The sequence below is a fragment of the Dermacentor variabilis genome, chromosome 1, assembly GCF_050947875.1.
Source record: "Dermacentor variabilis isolate Ectoservices chromosome 1, ASM5094787v1, whole genome shotgun sequence".
NCBI lineage: Eukaryota > Metazoa > Arthropoda > Arachnida > Ixodida > Ixodidae > Dermacentor > Dermacentor variabilis.
This window is the reverse complement of record NC_134568.1, coordinates 269777274-269796402: the sequence shown is the minus strand read 5'-3', so window position 1 is coordinate 269796402 and position 19129 is coordinate 269777274.

Sequence of the window (19129 nt, the reverse complement as noted above, 5' to 3'; positions counted from 1 at the left end):
GAAAGAGCACTTGAAAGTCTAGTACAAACTAGGGAATCATTACTTGTCTTTTGTTTTAGCATATAAGTACCTAGGCATTGTCATCACATCTCACTGAAGATGGAACAAACACATGGCATATTTAAAAAAAAGGCATTGAGAAAAAATAACTTGGACATTGAAGAAGGGTGCTCGCTAAAGCAACCCACAAAATTAAGCTCCTTGCCTATAAAACGTATGTAATACCAATACTGGAATATGCGTAGGCTGTTTGGGACCCGCACACACAAGTGAACATATATTTAAACTTGAATCAATACAGAGAAAGGCTGCAAGATTTATATTTAACGCCTACTAACGCGACATATTTCCATCAGCTCTTTTGCAATGTGCTAACTTGGAAACGTTATAAACCAGACGGTATCGCGAAAGAATGAGTTCTGTTTTTAATCTTATATGTCATGGTACGTACGTACGTTAGAAATAGACAAAAGTAAGTACGTCAAACCTTTCAACCGCCGCGAAATGCGTTCGTTTCACCCAAAAAAGCAATCGAACACTTTTGCCATACTAACGTATACAGGTATTCCTTTTTTCCCTCGTACAAGTAACGACTGGGACAACCTGTCACCGGAATTTTAGAGAGCGCTGATCTGAATCACTGGTGCGTTGCTTGCAATATCTTAGTGAGACTTCGCTTTTGTTTTATATTATATTGTGCTTTGTCATGATCCTGCACGTACGCAAAATGATTATTGCATTCGTAACTGTATTTGTCGCCACTTTTGTAACTGGACATGCTCTCGTGTTGTATGTTTTAATCGGGATTATTATCGTTTCAGGTGATATTTGCCGCCGATTTTGCCCCTCAGCATACTCTGATGCAGTCGTTATATACTTGGTATTTGACATTATGTTTCCGTATGGTGCCTGCATCTGTTTTGTCACTACTCGTTATACTATACAGGGTGTCCCAACTATCATGCAGCAAGATTTAAACATATTGAAATACCACGTGGCTCGACAGAACCAAGGTAATGTTCTTTCGCGTCGCTTGGACATACTCAGATTATTTTTTTTGCATTCTGCCTAATTACATTAGTCGTCATTAATTATTCAACTTCTCAAACGTTATAATTCCATGAAAAGTGTCAACGAGAAAATTGTAGAGCAACACGAAAAACTCCCGATACAGCTTTCCTTTGCTAAACACGTGCTACGTAAAAGTGCTTTTCCGAACGTGAAAGAAGCCCGCGAATACACGCAAGATTGCCCCGCGACTGGCAGCTCGGGGCACGTTGCGTATATTCGCGAGAAATTTGTAGAGCGACATGAAAAACTCGCGATATAAACTTTCTGTTGCTCAATGCGCGTCACATAAAAGTGTTCTTCCGAGCTTGAAAGAAGCCCGCGATAACACGAACGCGAATGCCTCGAGCGGCCAGTCGCGCGGCAATTTTGCGTGAATTCACCGGTTTCTTTCACGCTAGCAAAATACACCTTTATGTAGCTCGTATTGAGCAACAGAAAGCTTATATCGGGGGTTTTGCATGTCACTCTACAATTTTCTCGTTGACACTTTTCATCTAACTATAATATTTGAGAAGTTGATGAATTGATTAAGACTAATTATCTGAGTAGGCGGAATGCAAAACATAATTTGAATATCTCCAAGCGACGAAAAAAAAAACAAACATTATCTTTGTTCTGTCCAGCCACGTCGCATTCGCATATTTTTAAACTCTGGCTAAACTTAGCTGGGACACCGTGTATATAACAGAAAAGGAGCCCCACGGACAACGAGCAGTAAAAGCACCATGTCCGCGAGAGAGTTCAATATACCTCCGTATACAGAAGGCTCGATTAACTATCTATTTCTTTATCATCCTTTTATCCCCATATCTAAATTCCCCCGCCTAGAAGCAAACCAGATCAGCTGAATGGTCAACTTCCTATGCCATTCCTTCTTTAAAAAATAATTAAATTATGGGGTTTTATTTGCCAAAATCACTATCTGATTATGAGGCACGCCGTAGTGAGGGACTCCGGAAATTTGGACGACCTGGGGTTCTTTTAACGCGCAGCTTAATCTAAGTACACTGTTGCTTTCCCCCTCGTCAAAATGCGGTCGCCGTGGCCGGTATTCGATTCCGCGACCTTGTGCTTAGCAACCCAACACCATAACCACTAAGCAATCACGGCGGGTAGCCATTCCAAGTTTTGCCAAGTCGCGAGATTTGGGCTCATTCTGCGGCAATTATTGTCGCCCTTTTTCACCTAATCTTCATGTGCATTTCCAACCTATATGCATTTCGCTCTTGCCTAACATGTCCGCCACCTTTTGCGACACTCTTAGTGTGTAATTCAGTACTATATATACAGCTGAGGAAAAAAAGTAAGTAAAATCAGTCGCCAACTGGTACACGATTTCTAGAACTTTTATTCAGCCAACGTAAAAAAAAAATGGAGGTTTGATGAGTTCACACATGACTATATGCATGCTCTACTTTCACTCTCTTTCTTGTCTTTCTTTCTTTTTCTCATTTTTCTAGCCGTCGTGGTAGCTTAGTGGCTATGGCGTTGCGCTGCTTAGCTCGAGTTCGCAGGTTCAATCGTGGCATCGGCGGCGGCCGCATTTCGATGGGGGCGAAATGCAAGGACGCTCGTACTTAGATTTAGGTGCTCGTTAAGGAGACGCTGTCAAAAGCAAAAGATACGTTGAGCTGTATTGATGAATTACCCTTTACAGTGCCAAAAAAGTCGCTCTTACCGCGAAAATCACCCTGGTAAGTCAGACGCGAGAGGCCGGTGGCGACGCCACCTTTGAGTTTCCGCAACAGCCCGCCGTGACGTCCCCGTTGATTCCTTATCCTATTATCCTATTATCCTATTATCCTATTAGTCCTAGTTGATTCCTTATCCGCAAAGATGGAGTCCATTGTTTTCTGAAGAATCCAAAGACTGAACTCGACGAGTTTTAAGAACATTTACTGAGCCACAACGGCCAAACTGCGAAAGAAAACTACGAAATCTGTGTCGCCACACCGACGTGCCGACCGCGAGGCTTCGGGAACGATTTCGAAAAAGTGAACTTCGACCTTCATTTTCTTTCCCAATAATCTGCCTATTACCGCGAAAATTAATTAACACAGTGTTTCCAGATGATGATTTATCACTCTAAACTGATTTAGTGTATCTCTTTATATAGCGCCCTTTAAAGAACCCCAGGGGGTTTTTAAACTACTACTATACGTCGTGCCCCTACTATACGTCGTGCCTTATAATCGAGTCGTGGTTTTGGCACGTAAAACCCCAGAATTGAATTTTTTTCTTTCTTTTTAATCCTGGAACCATCCCATGTTTTTGGTCATTCGTTGGTTTTACACCACAGCCCAGGATATTCCCTTCCACCTGTTACCCACAGCACATCTTACAACGCTACTGCTATTTATCTTATGAAATATCCCAGCAGTCTCGGCCTGTAATAAGCCTTTTGGAACAACTCTAGGATAATTCTGCTAAACCCACTTACAAAGTGCACGGTAGTATAGTGGCACTGAAATTTTATCTTATCTCAGCTGCGCCTGCTTTTGTATGGCCCCTCACGCGATCATACATGCCGACACAAAACGGCGTTGAGTAGTTGATGACAGTAGGTCGGCGACGTATACGATCCCCTCGCGTCACGTCATCCGTGTTGCCCTATATGCTTCTCGTTTTGGAGGGACGGCAGCAACAATTCCGAAATGCGTTAAGTGGACATATCCTGCAGCACTCCGTGGGTTGTTTTCTGTCCTTGTCTGACGAAGCGATGACGTAGCTCAGGTGGTGGCTAAGCTCTCCGTGGTACAGGAAAACGCCATTGCTGGTACTGTGGAACCCGTACTGTTGCATAAAATGCATGCGCGACACTTTTTCATTCTAACATTGCGGGCAAAAGCGGAACAGAGGTGAATACAATATTCAGATTAATAGCTGTCCCTAAGTGTCAATCTCCGCATGCGTGTTGTGAAAGAGAGACAGAGAGAAAAGATGCTGAATTAGTTTATCCACAAAGAAGACTCAGACAGTTATTGCACCGTTGCCCATTGATTGAATTACTGATTGCTTATATGCTTGAGTCATCGATCGATCAGTGGAGTTCAACGCCATGGTTACGAGAGAAGTCGCAGTAGAGCCCTTGAGATTAGTTTTGACCACCTAGTGCGCTTTAAAGGGACACTACTATCGAGGAACAATAAATCTGCTTAGGGTTAAAAAAATAATTTCAGAACTTTACTTGCATTTATTATTAAAGTGAAGTCACACCGACGTCACTTTAAAACTAATATTATAAGACTAAGACTAATACAAGGCTGTTTGCCGACGATTGCATCATATATATCCAGAAATTAACTGTTACAATGACCACACCATACTCGATACCGCTCTAAAATCAGTGGCAGAATATCGCACTGAGTGGCAGATGACATCAAACGTATCAAAGTCAGCAATAATAAGGATAACGAGGAAACAAAGTATACCCAACTTTTCCTGCACTATCGGTGACATCGAACTAACTCCTTTTAAAGAGTACAAAGTATATTGGATTAATCATGTCAGGTGACCTCATATGGTAGGCACAGTTAAATCATGTAACGTCGTCAGCATTAAAAAGACTGTCATGAATACTACAGAAAACAGAGGTGTCAGACCAATGCTTCCGTACACGCTAACGTTGTTTGATTCCCGTCTACAAATAAATAAATTTATAAACTATAGTCGGATACAAATTTAGAAAAAAGGGCGCGTTTACTCCTGCGACACGGATGCACACGAGCATCCACCAATGGGCGCGCACTCTGGACTGACGTCATGAGCCGGACGGCCGGTGACCCCGCCGACGAAGAAGATGGCCGCCCGCGCTTCGAACTGGGCCAAGTCGCGTCAGCTGTGTGCTTCAGCGATAAATGCACTGTTTTATATAAGTACTTTTTCAATAGCAAATAATTCATTTTAAGGTTGGAAACCGAGTTGTAGATACGCCATGTACATGCGAACAAGCGCAAAAGCCATGCAGAGCTGCTCTTTCTACTTTTGGCACTTGCAATGAAGCTAAAGAGCAGACGACGGGCAGCGTTGTAGAAGGCACGGGTTATTTTTCTGTCGCGGTCCGGCATGTGTTGTAGCGCATGAGAGCTCTACTAAACCAGTCATCAAAATAAAAAGTATTTATTTATACCGAGAATTGCGCGTTTTAGGTGCACGATTTTTCGAGCGGGACTATTTTAGTAGCGGAGTGTTTGGATCGCACCGCTGGTACGATCTGTTGGGAACTCGGCGCTGACGCCCGTGGTTGTACGTGGGTCGCAAGCCCCAAGGGTAGCGTTGGCCTGGCGGCCTGGGGTACAACTGGAAGCATCCGAAGGTCCCGGCAAAGCATGAGTCGACTGGTAACAACAAAACAACTTGTTTATTTTAACATCGCAAAGAGTTGGCGGTCAGGTTTGACCGAAGTAGAGAGACGGGAGAGCACTTTACTCAACAGAAGAAATCGGAGCCCTCTTTTTGGCGTCCGGGGGCAGCTGTTTTTATACTCTCGCAGTTGAGGGCAAGAAGGAACCCCTCAAAAGACGAGCACGTGAATGTACAATGGGCTAATGGTGACGCACACTGTCGTAGCGCTGCCGTAGCACCATGTCGAGCACGATCTCGTAGCACCCTGTCGTAGCGCTGCCGTAGCACCATGTCGAGCACGATCTCGTAGCACCCTGTCGTAGCGCTGCCGGTCGGGCACAATGACTGTAATGAGAGGATGATCCCTGCTTTCGCATCGCCTGGTTCGGGCACAATGACTGGAATGAGAGGGTGATCCTTTGCGGTCGCATCGCCGCAGTCGCGCCTGGAAACACCTGCCGATGAGCGTTGCGGCGACGACGATCGGGCCAAAATGTCTGCCGCCCCGCCGCAGTCGCGCCGGCAAAACCACGTGTCGCAGGCGAAACGCAACAGACCGCCCCGCCGGGGGAAGGAGATCCCGATGGACAGGGGACTGCATCCGCTGTCCGGAGGGATGTCGCTCGATGATGCTCATAACCGAAGTCGGGCGTCCCTCGACGTTTTTTTGAGCGCAGCGCACAGAGAAGGCCTCGTTCTCTCGTTCAGGTTCGCACGGGACACTGCAAAGTGACTTCGGGAGAGTTCACATTTTTGTTCTCGTTCCCGGCAAGCGTTAGAACTACGCTGAAACTCAACCGCTCAGTCAGCAAGCACGGCACAACCCTCACTAAGCCCTGCCAGGCTCTTTCCCCTTTTTATACCCCTGCCTATTTCCTTACAGTAGTCTAGCATCACTCAGAACGCGTCCACAAATTGAAAAATTGCACTAGAAAGCATATCATCACTTTGAAACACTAAACAAAAGCAATATGTTAAAAAAAATCCTGCCTCAGGAAGAAAAACATCAGTAACAAACAATTTTGAGGCTGATTCCTACGTTAGGGGCTTCGACTTAAGCCATCGGCGTTACCGTTGAGACTCCCCTTTTTGTAACGCACCTCAAAGGAATATTGTTGTAAAGCGAGGCTCCAGCGCAGGAGGCGGCCATTTTTGGGAGAGATGGTCTGCAGCCATTGGAGAGGGCAGTGATCCGTCTCAATGATAAACCTCGAGCCGGCTAGATAGCATGACAATTTCTGAACGGCCCACACGAGACACGCACACTCTTTCTCGGTGGCGCTATACGCCTGCTCACGACTGGTCAGCTTACGACTAGCATACAGGACGGGGTGTTCTACTTCTCCATTTTCCCGTTGTCACAGTACAACGCCCATGCCTCGCTCACTAGCATCGCACTGAACAATGAACCCTGTTGTATAGTCTGGCGATCGTAGCACAGGCTGGCTTGTTAGGGCACTCTTTAGGGCGCTAAATGCTTTTTCCTTTGTCTCGTCCCAGACGACTGTTTGAGGCTCTGTTTTTCTTAGAGCATCCGTCAGGGGAGCCGCGATATCAGAGTACCTAGGGATGTACCTCTGATAGTAGCCGGCGACACCTAAGAACGACCGAATATCGGTCTTTGTGCGCGGTTGCGGAAAGTCTCGCACAGCGGCCACTTTTATTTCAGAGGGGCGGCGACGACCCTGACCAATCACGTGACCGAGGTAGACAACCTCGGCCTGTGCTAACTGGCACTTAGGAGCCTTGACTGTCAAGCCCGCTTCGCGCAGGCGGGTTAGCACTGCCCGCAAGTGTGCCATATGCTCAGACCAGGATGCGGAGAATATCGCTACGTCGTCTAGATACGGTAAAGCGAATTCTTGCTGTCCCCGCAACACTTTATCCATGAGACTTGAAAAACAGTATGGCGCGTTCTTCAAACCAAAACTCAACACTTTAGGACGGAATGTTCCCATTGGTGAAATGAACGCCGCATACCTACTAGCCTCTTCTGTAAGTGGAACCTGCCAATAACCCCTGACAAGATCTAGGGTGGAAATAAACTGAGCGCTACTAACTTTCTCAAGGCGCTCCTCGATGTTAGGGATCGGATAAATTTGATCCTTAGTGATGGAATTAAGCCTGCGGTAGTCGACGCAAGGACGAGGTTCCTTGCCCGGTACCTCAACTAAAATCAAAGGGGAGGTATAATCACTCTCACCTGCCTCAATAACACCGAGCTGTAGCATTTTCTTTACCTCAGCCTCCATAATATCGCTCTGGCGGGGTGACACCCGATACGCCTTGGATCGTACTGGCTCTGTGGAGGTAAGTTCTATATCATGAGTAAGTACAGAAGTCCTACCAGGCCTCTCAGAGAACAGACCTTGAAACTCTTGTAATAGCTGGTGTAGTTCGGTTTTCTGCTCGGGCGACAGCGGTGCTTTACTGATAAGGTCACTAATGACTTGACCGGTGTCTTCCCTGTTCGTCACTGAGCCTAGTCCCGGAAGCTCGACCGGAAGCTCTTCAGGAACGTTTACCATCATGCACACCACTGCTTCCCTTTGTCTATAAGGTTTGAGCAGATTACAGTGGTAAACTTGCTGTGCTTTCCGCTTTCCTGGCAGACTTACCAAGTAGTTAACGTCCGACAGTTTCTGAACAATTCGTGCTGGGCCCTCCCACTGCACGTCTAGTTTGTTGTTTAGCGATGTGCGCAATATCATGACCTCATCGCCCACCTCAAAACGACGGGCCCTGGCGGTCCGATCATAATAAACCTTGGCCCTCTGCTGGGCCTTTGTCATTGCTTCACCTGACAACTCCTGTGCCCTTCTTAAGCGTTCGAGGAGCTTAAGCACGTATTCCACCACGACTGGGTCGTCGCCCCTGCCTTCCCATGATTCTCGAAGCATGCGAAGCGGAGACCGAAGCGAGCGACCGTACACCAGTTCAGCTGGCGAAAACCCCGTAGCCGCATGCGGCGCGGTCCTTAAAGCAAACATCACCCCAGGCAGACACAGCTCCCAGTCAGTTCGATGTTCAAAACACAACGCTCTCAACACGCGCTTCATGACGGAGTGGAGCTTCTCAACGGAATTCGACTGTGGGTGGTACTCTGAGCTGTGTAGCAGCTTTACCCCACACCTTTCGAGAAAAGTTGTCGTCAAAGCGCTAGTAAACACTGTGCCCTGATCTGATTGGATTTCCGCAGGAAAACCAACTCGCGCAAATATGGACAGTAGTGCATTAACTATCTCAACTGAGCTGAGTTCTTTAAGCGGCACTGCTTCAGGGAACTTTGTCGCTGGGCAGATCACAGTCAAAATGTGTCTGTACCCCGTGGCTGTTACCGGCAGAGGTCCCACAGTATCAATAACGAGCCGTCTAAAAGGCTCCGTTATGATAGGTACCAATTTCAACGGCGCCCTTGATTTGTCCCCTGGTTTGCCCACCCGCTGACAAGTGTCACATGTCCTCACGAAATGGTCTGCGTCCCGAAAACACCCTGGCCAATAGTACTCTTGCAAGAGACGGTCCTTAGTTTTCTTAACTCCTAGGTGTCCGGACCACGAACCCCCGTGTGACAAGCGCAACAGATCCTGACGATAGCATTGAGGCACGACCAGCTGGTCGAACTCCCCTCCTCGGCGGTCTAGATACTTCCGGTACAGGACTCCACCTCTTTCCACAAAACGCGCAGTTTTCCTGGCGATACCTTCTTTGACATTGCAGCGTATGTTTTCTAGGCTACCATCCTTCTTTTGCTCGGCTATCAAAGCCGACCGGCTGACTTTTAGCAACCTATCAAGTCCGTCTGACGTAGGCGCGATGAGCAAATCAGTAGATAGCTCTTCTAACTTTCCCGTGTCGGGCGTTTCCTCTCCAGTATCTGGCGCCTTTAACGTTACAGACTCAAGTTTATTCAGTTCGGGCGTGCTCTGAATATCAGCTTGCTGCGCCTCTGACCCTTTTTCGTTGTTTGATAACGTCGGCCCCGCAACTACCGCCTTTGCAGCGAGCTCCCGAACCTTCGATCTGGTTAAGGCCTGAACACTAGCTTCACCAAACAAAAGCCCCTTCTCGCGCAGGAGGTGATCGGACCTGTTTGAAAATAGGTACGGGTACTGGGGTGGCAGCATAGATGACACTGCCGCCTCCGTCTCAAGCGCTCCGAAAGGTCCTTCAATAAGCACTTTTGCTACCGGCAGACACACGCTATGAGCTTCCACGGCTTGCTTGATCCATGCGCACTCGCCCGTGAACATATGGGGTTCTACGTAAGACGGGTGAACTACATCCATCGTAGCTGCGGAATCGCGAAGCACTCGGCACTCTTTCCCGTTCACGAGGAGGTCTCGCATGTAAGGCTCGAGAAGCTTCATGTTCTCGTCAGTGCTGCCTATTGAAAAAAACACAACTTTTGGTGTTGTTTCCGGACACTGCGCCGAAAAGTGACCCGGCTTCTGGCACGTATAGCAAACGCCCGCTCGCCTCATCTCGAACCGCTTTCTGCGTTTGGCTGCCGCCGTCTCTTTACGTTTGGTCGGACTGCTTTCACTCGCATCCTCACTACGCGTGTCCCCCTTTAATCTCATGGGCGTGAACTTTGGCCTCTCAAACTTCGAGCCAAATTCACCCTTTTGACCGTCCTTAGCTCCGCGAGCCCGACGCGTCACAAACTCCTCGGCTAGCTCAGCGGCTTTAGCCACCGTACAAACGTCTGGCCGATCCAAGACCCAGTATCGCACGTTCTCCGGTAACCGACTATAAAACTGTTCTAGCCCGAAACACTGCAGAACTTTCTCGTGGTCACCAAACGCTTTCTCTTCTTTGAGCCACTCCTGCATGTTTGACATAAGCCTGTACGCAAACTCCGTATATGACTCACTTCTGCCTTTCTCATTTTCCCGAAACTTCCGACGGAACGCCTCCGCAGACAGCCGGTACTTTTTTAGAAGACTCGATTTCACTGTGTCGAAATCCTCTGCCTCCTCTCTATCCAAGCGAGCGACTACGTCGGCCGCCTCGCCGGGTAACAAAGTGAGCAAGCGCTGTGGCCACGTTTCCCGAGAGAACCCCTGCTTCTCGCACGTTCGCTCAAAGTTAACCAGGAACAAACCAATGTCCTCTCCAAGCTTAAACGGCCGCATCAGGTCAGTCATTTTGAACAATACGCGTTCTCCTGCACCGTGTGCCTGACTTCCATTACGAGCGCGTTCCATCTCTACCTCAAGACGCTTCATTTCCAAAGCGGGTTGACGGTCACGCTCTTGTTGCTCTCGCTCTTTCTGTTCTTTACGTTCACGCTCTTCTTTTTCTTTCTGTTCTTTACGTTCACGCTCTTCTCTTTTTGCAGTCTCCCTCTCTTCAATGGTCTCAAGGCATTCCGACAGCTCGTCATCCTCAGCCTCTAACTCCAGAATAGCCTTTAGCAGTTCAGGTTTTCTTAGTTTGTCTGAGACATCCAGACCCAACTCTCTTGCAAGCTCCAACAATTTCGGTTTGCGCAACGACTTCAAATCCATGGCTGCTCTGAATGCTGCTTTCTCTACTGCTTACTATTGTCTTGCCGCAAACTAACCCGGCAGCAACGACAACCACAATTACCAGCTCTGTTTCTGACACTAACAAAAGCCTGGCAAAGCTCAGAAGAAGAAAGTCCCGCACTCACCAAACCTCGCAGGCAGGAATTCCGCGCAGTCGTTCCGCTGCAGGCAACCAGTCGTCACACAGGGCTCGTTGCACTGCTCCCGGATCGTCGTTGAGCTGCTCAGCATACCGTCAACTGCATCTCTTCGCTGCTGGCCTCCGTTGTCGCGATCTCACCGCTGGCAGACAGTTGTTTGAAGTCGGAGGCGATCTCACCGCTGCCAACCAGATGTTTGGATCGCACCGCTGGTACGATCTGTTGGGAACTCGGCGCTGACGCCCGTGGTTGTACGTGGGTCGCAAGCCCCAAGGGTAGCGTTGGCCTGGCGGCCTGGGGTACAACTGGAAGCATCCGAAGGTCCCGGCAAAGCATGAGTCGACTGGTAACAACAAAACAACTTGTTTATTTTAACATCGCAAAGAGTTGGCGGTCAGGTTTGACCGAAGTAGAGAGACGGGAGAGCACTTTACTCAACAGGAGAAATCGGAGCCCTCTTTTTGGCGTCCGGGGGCAGCTGTTTTTATACTCTCGCAGTTGAGGGCAAGAAGGAACCCCTCAAAAGACGAGCACGTGAATGTACAATGGGCTAATGGTGACGCACACTGTCGTAGCGCTGCCGTAGCACCATGTCGAGCACGATCTCGTAGCACCCTGTCGTAGCGCTGCCGTAGCACCATGTCGAGCACGATCTCGTAGCACCCTGTCGTAGCGCTGCCGGTCGGGCACAATGACTGTAATGAGAGGATGATCCCTGCTTTCGCATCGCCTGGTTCGGGCACAATGACTGGAATGAGAGGGTGATCCTTTGCGGTCGCATCGCCGCAGTCGCGCCTGGAAACACCTGCCGATGAGCGTTGCGGCGACGACGATCGGGCCAAAATGTCTGCCGCCCCGCCGCAGTCGCGCCGGCAAAACCACGTGTCGCAGGCGAAACGCAACAGGAGGCAATCGGCTGTCGCGCTTCGGTCATCTGGGCGGAGCCTCCCCTTTTTTCTAAAGTTGTATCCGACTTTAGAAGGAGTTCAGAAAAAAATCAGTTAGGTTCATATTTAAAGAAATACCGTTTATCTGATTCTCCTTCAGGTTTAAGTTGCAAAGCTGGAGAGAGAGAGAGAGAGAGAGATAACAAAGGGTGAAAGGCAGAGAGGTTAACCAGATTAAATGTCCGGTTGGCTACTCTGCACAGGGGAATGGAATAACCTTACGTGACCACACTAAATTCGCACGTCAGAAAATGATGTTCAACTTTTCCCTAACCAGCTTGACATTGATAGTTAGGTACCTATCTAACAGAGAAACTAAGCACACACGCCACAAACATCCCTAAACTCTACACGAATACCGATTCAAAACTTACTGCCTTCAAGTATTCATTTCCCCCCCTCAATCACTTCGAGAATTGAATAGCCTGTCAACATGTACAACTAGTTGTAATAATTAAGATAATTTCCTGTCATTACTTGAAAGCCACTTACGTGTCTCACAGAGACGAACTGTAACACCGTAATTGTTGTGTGCACTTTGGTATAACATGTTCATCAAGTCCTGCATTGCTGCTCTTGTCCTTACCACATGCATCTTCGCTTACCCGCCGAGGTGGGCAAGCAATTATTGAATAATAATAATAATAATAATAATAATAATAATAATAATAATAATAATAATAATAATAATAATAATAATAATAATAATAATAATAATAATAATAATAATAATAATAATAATTTGTTTTGTAAACATATATACTAGACAGGACAGGGAAAGCGAGGAGCAGGCTGGCAACTGTCACCGGAAGGGGCACAACGCCTGCCTACTCTCCAGAAGGGAGGTGACAGCAACATAGAAATTGAAGATAGGAAGGAGGGGAGGAAATAGGAACGGAGCGGCAAGATGACAAATGTCAAAGAGTAAAGCAGAACACACACAGTGCTGGTCACACACAGTAGGGCCGAACACAGCAGGTCACGCCACTAAGGAATGTCGAAATAGAAGAAATAGTGTCTGAGATTTCGCCACCCGAAAAGAGAAAAAGGCTACAAACGTGAACCCAATTTTTTTTTTCTTTCTAGAAAAGTAAGAAGAGTGCGATGCGCCTGACCGCTTCGAGTCGCACAACCACTGAGGTGCAGACATTCGTCGGGTGTCGTACACCGCAGGCCAAGGAGGTGATAGCCTCTCCTCACTAGCGACGTGCGCACGATTGTCCAGTTGTGCGCAGAATTACTGTCTCTGCCAACAAAATTGCATCACTTGCAATTCCCAGAATTGAAATCCCCAGAATTTAAAAGAAATGCATCTCTCTTCGTATCAATTGAGTAGAAATAATTGATTAAGCAACCTAATCCTTAGATAAACAGTCGCTATTACTTGTAGTTTGTCTTATTGCTTCCTATTAAGCTAGTATTGTGCTGTATACAACTTCTTGCTTTTGTACGCGTGCTCGCTATTTTAATATGTTTGTTATGTTGTGTGCCCTTCCTGCTAAAAATGCCCGTTGGGATTGCCAGCAAGTATGGCATAAATAAGTAAAGTACTTCGTATTTCGGGTCACTTTCAATCTGAAGTTCTGAAAACTTGCTCTTGGTCCCTTTAGAATGCAATACAATCATTTCTTCTCGCTAAAAGGTTAACTAGCTTTTAGCAGACGCTGTCAAAATCGATGATGACAGCTGGAACTAGTGCGGAAACTTCGAGTTGGCTTCGACCATCTATCTTTACTTTTTGTTTGTTTTCCGGCTTACCAAGCCTCTGCTAAGAGCAAGAGTGAGCAAGATGACTCTTGTTCAATCTTGCTTTTAGGCAACGCAGCAGCGCTCAAGCCGGGGGCGGATCAAGAGTAGCATCAACATGGGGGAGGCACTTATAGTGCACACTCAGTTCTGTTAGCACAGAAGTATACGCACGGATCGAGGAGAGGGGGGTGGGGTGGGGGGGACACGTGCCCGTACTTCTGGGTCCGCCAGTGCTTCAAGCAGGGCAACATCTTTCGCACACGAAACTAAAGGAGAAGCGCTGTCCTGTCATTCGTCGCGTCTCCGCCGCTTTTGCGTGCGTCAGCTGTCGCGCTTCTGAAATCCTCCATGAATAAATGATTCCTATTCCAGAAGAGTAATCTAACAAACAGGGTTGACTTTATATTCCCAAGTTGACCGTTTGGGCACGTTGGTATACGATATGAATGCAGCTTTTTGTGCACAGGACTAGGACAGAGAAGAGGAAGACACACTAGCGCAGACTTACAAGAGTGTTTTATTTCGAAGAAACAACCACATATATGACAAATTCAGAGACACATCACGTGTGCGCCGCCAGCAAAAGATTCCTATCTCCGTGCAAGGAATATTCCTACTGAACAAGCAAAATCCCTTTGCGATATCCCTTTGTGTTCAAGCAAATCTAAGTGCACGAGCTGTTTTTCAATCCGCTCCTATCGGAATGCGGCCGTCGCTGTCGAGAATCAAATCCCGACCTCGTGCACAGGAAAGGAAAAAAAAAAAAAAAAAAAAGAGAGAGAGAGAGAGAGAGAGAGAGAGAGAGAGAGAGAGAGAGAGAGCGCCACAGCCACAGAGTCACCGCGGCAGGTCTCAAGGCTGTCAAAGGGATGGCGATCAATCAAATACCGATTTCACGACTTGCCGGCGCTTTCACCGTGAGGCTAACGTATTCCGTTGGGCGCGGAACGTATTCACCGTCGGAATCCAGTATAAGGAACGCTCGTCCCGGCTCACAGAGAGCGATAGATGGAATATAAGTGGCGCCGAAAGAGCTAAACACTAAGGACAGAAAGAAATAGTACACAGAAAAGAACAGGAAAGTGATGGGCATACCAGTGCCTTTTGTTTCTCACATCTCAGTTGTGAAAACCTCAGTAGCAAACCTAGAGTAGAAGGTGAGCCCAGTCAAAGGAGGGAGACAAAGATAACTCCGAGACGGGAGGACTTATACCTGCTCGCTAAAGAGATTTTAGCGGAAATTTTCACAGAGCCAAGACGTGAAACCTATAAGAGATATGTGAGAGTGTTTATGGTAGTACAGGCTCGTAATTACAGCAGCATTTCAGCTGCTTCATGCACCCGGGAGGACGACACAAATCGCTGCTCGCCGCATTTCCGTGTATCAGTGGCCGTTACATGCAAGTCGAGTAACTGTTGTCGCAGTAAATTTGTCAGAGCCGGAGGCATTGCTGAAACCTGCTGATGTATTAAACGAAGTAGAGACCGATATTTGACATAGGATGAAAAATGTTTTCCGGCTCATTGCGTTTTGGTCCCATGTTTGTCGCTACGAATCATTTAGGAAATTATAAGATTCTCGGTGAAGCCGCAGAGTGCGCACGTTTGCGCGAAGGTCTTGCTAAGGTATCGTTGTTTAGTGTTGCGTTTTATATCTTCAAGATAGTTCTCAAATTGGACGCGGACCACAATGCGTCGGTCGCCGGGCTCTGGCAGGTGCTCTGTTAACGAGCCAGGCGCTGCGTTAGCGGACAGCGGGTGACCGATGCATTGTCGGTACGCGAATCGATCCGCAGGGCAGAGATGCGGCGGGCTTCACCTCACGCGTTCGGCAGTCAAATATAGCAGGCTAACCCCGCCTGGTGCCACAATCATCACCACCACCATCATACACCCACCATCAACTATAGCAGCAAAAAATAAAAAAATTAATGATACGAAACTTTCTTGAACGGGAAATATCCAAGATATGGAATGTGTTATACGTGGTAATTGATGCGTATGGGGTTTATGCTGATGTAGTATACGTCATTTATTTATATATGCGTGGGAAGTACGAGCAGAGAGATTTATATATTTATAATGCCCAACATAACTTTGCGTCGGTTTAACGCATCCTCTCGTTTTGGTTCCCCTTTAGTCACCTTCCATCCTCACTGGTCGGTGTTTATCAGGGTGTCCCATACTACTTGCTGTCTTTCTTTTAGTGTAGACTTGGGCGTTTCTGGCATTGGTTTAACGCCTCCTTTCTACGTATGGCGTATGGGGAACGGTGAAATATGGACGGCTTCGTAGAATGTCTTGCCGACCGGCGTGCCTATTGTTATCGCGGGCAGTGGGCTTGAATTGAATTCTTGGGTTTCACGTTCCAAAACCATGATTTGATTATGAGGCACGCTGTAGTGGGGGATTCCGGAATAATTTTGACCACCAGGGGATATTTAACGTGCCCTCAATGCACAGGACACTGGCGTTTCTTCATTACGCCCCTATCGAAATACGGCCGCCGCGGGGGAATAGGTCGCTTGCCACTGTACTCCGGACGGCAGCTTTCAGCCGCGTACACAACGAACTTAAACTGCGCATTCTCGCCATGTATTGGGAAAGGGGTTTTTTTAGCTTCACACGGAATTTTTCTATGGGCTTTCCGTATAACGCAACGAAATAAAATTTTCTACTGGCGTGCACTTGACAGTGAGCCTTTACCCTACCAGCCCGCCAAATTTCTTTGCGGCTACAGCATGTGTGTGTACGTGAATGCACACGCACTTCGCCGTATAATAAAATATAAACTGGCATGCATGGCGCCTTTTGAACGCTTCTTTATTTAATGTGAAGCGCTCTCTATATGTGTTCTTACACCTCTTCGTATTAGAGAATCCGGTCGAAACGCGAAACTGTGTTAAAAAACATAGTTGCGTTACCTCCTTCCTGCTCACCTCCCGCTTAGACATTTCCGCTTAAACATTGACATCTGGTAGTGTCCTGGACGCTTTTAATCTCTATACAGGATGAGAAAGCAGAGGTATCTAGCTCAATTTGAACTTAGATAAGCCCAACTTGAGCCACAGACGACGTTCAAAGAGAGACCGGGATATCTAAACAGCAGAGAGTCATTTCTTCTACGCCGCTAATCATGTGGAATATATAGAGGCGTGTCTGATAAGTATAATTTGCCGTTTTCTCAACTCAGAGGCACAACTTAGTGTTCTGTGGTGCAGCTGCAAAACTTAGTACACACAGAAACTTTTCTCAAATTTCGGGCAAAGTTAAAATCAAAGAGTTCGATGGACAACGTATTTGGTCCGAAAATTTGGTAGAAATTCTAAAACCTTTACCAATATGCTTCAGTTGTTCACACGCTGAGACAATCCGAAGGTCGAATGAAGTTTTCTATAAGCAAGGTGGGCACTAAAGAAGGCAGAGCCGCTGTCGGTGCTGATATGTGACGCCTGTGCATTAAGGAAGTGAAAGTGTTCGTGCTATGATTCGTGCAAACCATGGAATGACCATCTGAGAAGTTTCTGATAAAGTGGGAATAAACGAGGGATCACGCATTAGAATTTGAATGTCCAAACTGCAAGATCTCTCATATATATATATATATATATATATATATATATATATATATATATATATATATATATATATATATATATATATATATATATATATATGGTAATGAAGCTCGCCAACTACTTCAACAGGCAGCCTCTTCAGTTCTCTGCTCAGGAGACAAGGCATCACTTTTGCACAAAACGGAAAAGTCCTGGAGTATGTATATATATAGTGATGGAAACTTGCTGAATAAAATTATAACAGAAAAGAAGACACGTCGCGCATTTATTTGCGGCAACCGACAAAGACTGTTGTGAATAAGTTCAATTCGGTCTTCAAAGTTGCATTTACTTAAAAGCACCGGCGGTTTAAGAGTTCATTCATGCTTTGTCCTGCCCTTATACGTTTGGTTACCGTACGTAATCAGCAGTATGTTAGGTGGTGCGTCACATAGTTTAACTCATCTGCTAATTTCTCAAAATTTCATATTCCCTCCGCTTCTCGTGTCCTTCATCCTGAAGTGGTGTTTTCGCTTCATTCAGTCCCCCCCACCCCCTCCTACCCTGCTTTCTACGGGTTGCTAGCATTCTTGTACACACATGATATCAGTAAATTCACTTCTGGGGTAAGTTCTGATGGCGGAACAATGCCACAACATACATTAAAAAATAAACTAATTTCATGAGGTCGCAAAACAAATGGTCCAGAACGAAACCAAACGAAAATCAAAGTTATTTTTTTTAATTTGCAATGAAAACCCACAGCGCCCTTATAGCATTTGAGTAGGAGAGTTAATAATACAAACGAAATGTCAAAAAACAGGCCAAAGCAAATGGACCAACAAAAATGAAAACACTACAACTAAATATACAGGCGTAACATGAAGCGCCACTCAAGCGTAAAAACAGGGTTCATGGTACAACAGAGTTACAGGGTGCTACAAGGCATCGTTGAACGGGGTACAGGGTACCAGGTTCACAACCTACTATCAATGTCGTCTAAAAAGTTAGGCATACATACTGTCTTATCCGATGACTCATTCCATTCGCGAATTATGTTGGGAAAAAACAAATACTCGAGAACATTAATGCGACACTTATTTTCTCTCACTTGTTTACTATTGTATTTTCGCTTCGATACGTAATGCGGATGGAGAAGAAGTTTATATTTATCGATACCGGTGCGCTCATTGTAAATGTTGTAAATTTAAAAAAAAATCTTCATGCTTTTCTTCTTGAGGACAATGCTTTCCAGCGAAGTGTCCTGGATCTCAGAACTTCTGACGAAACAGTTGCAATTACCGCTTAAAAACTGGTTGGCGCTTGATTGACTCAGTTGCTTTTGCACCATAACACCCTACACAAGTAACTAAATAACCGTTTGCAAACCTTGCCGCGCGTTTCTGTACTATTTCCAATTGATTATTTAACATTTTTGTGAAGCAACCACAGGCAACACACCAATATTCCAGAATTGGTCGTGTGTGTGTGTGTGTATATATATATATATATATATATATATATATATATATATATATATATATATATATATATATATATATATATATATATATATATATTAGTGAAACAAAAACTTTCATTCAGGAAGCGAGGGGGCGTTCTTGAAGTTTTTTTCAGACACTTACGGTAGGCGGCAAGCCTTTTTCGTAGTCGCATCTATGTGAACAGTCCGATCTCGGTGTGAAAGTAATACCCAGGTATTTTACGGTATCAGCTTTTGTTACTAACTTGCTGTTTCGGAAGCATGATCCATCGAGTATTTGTAT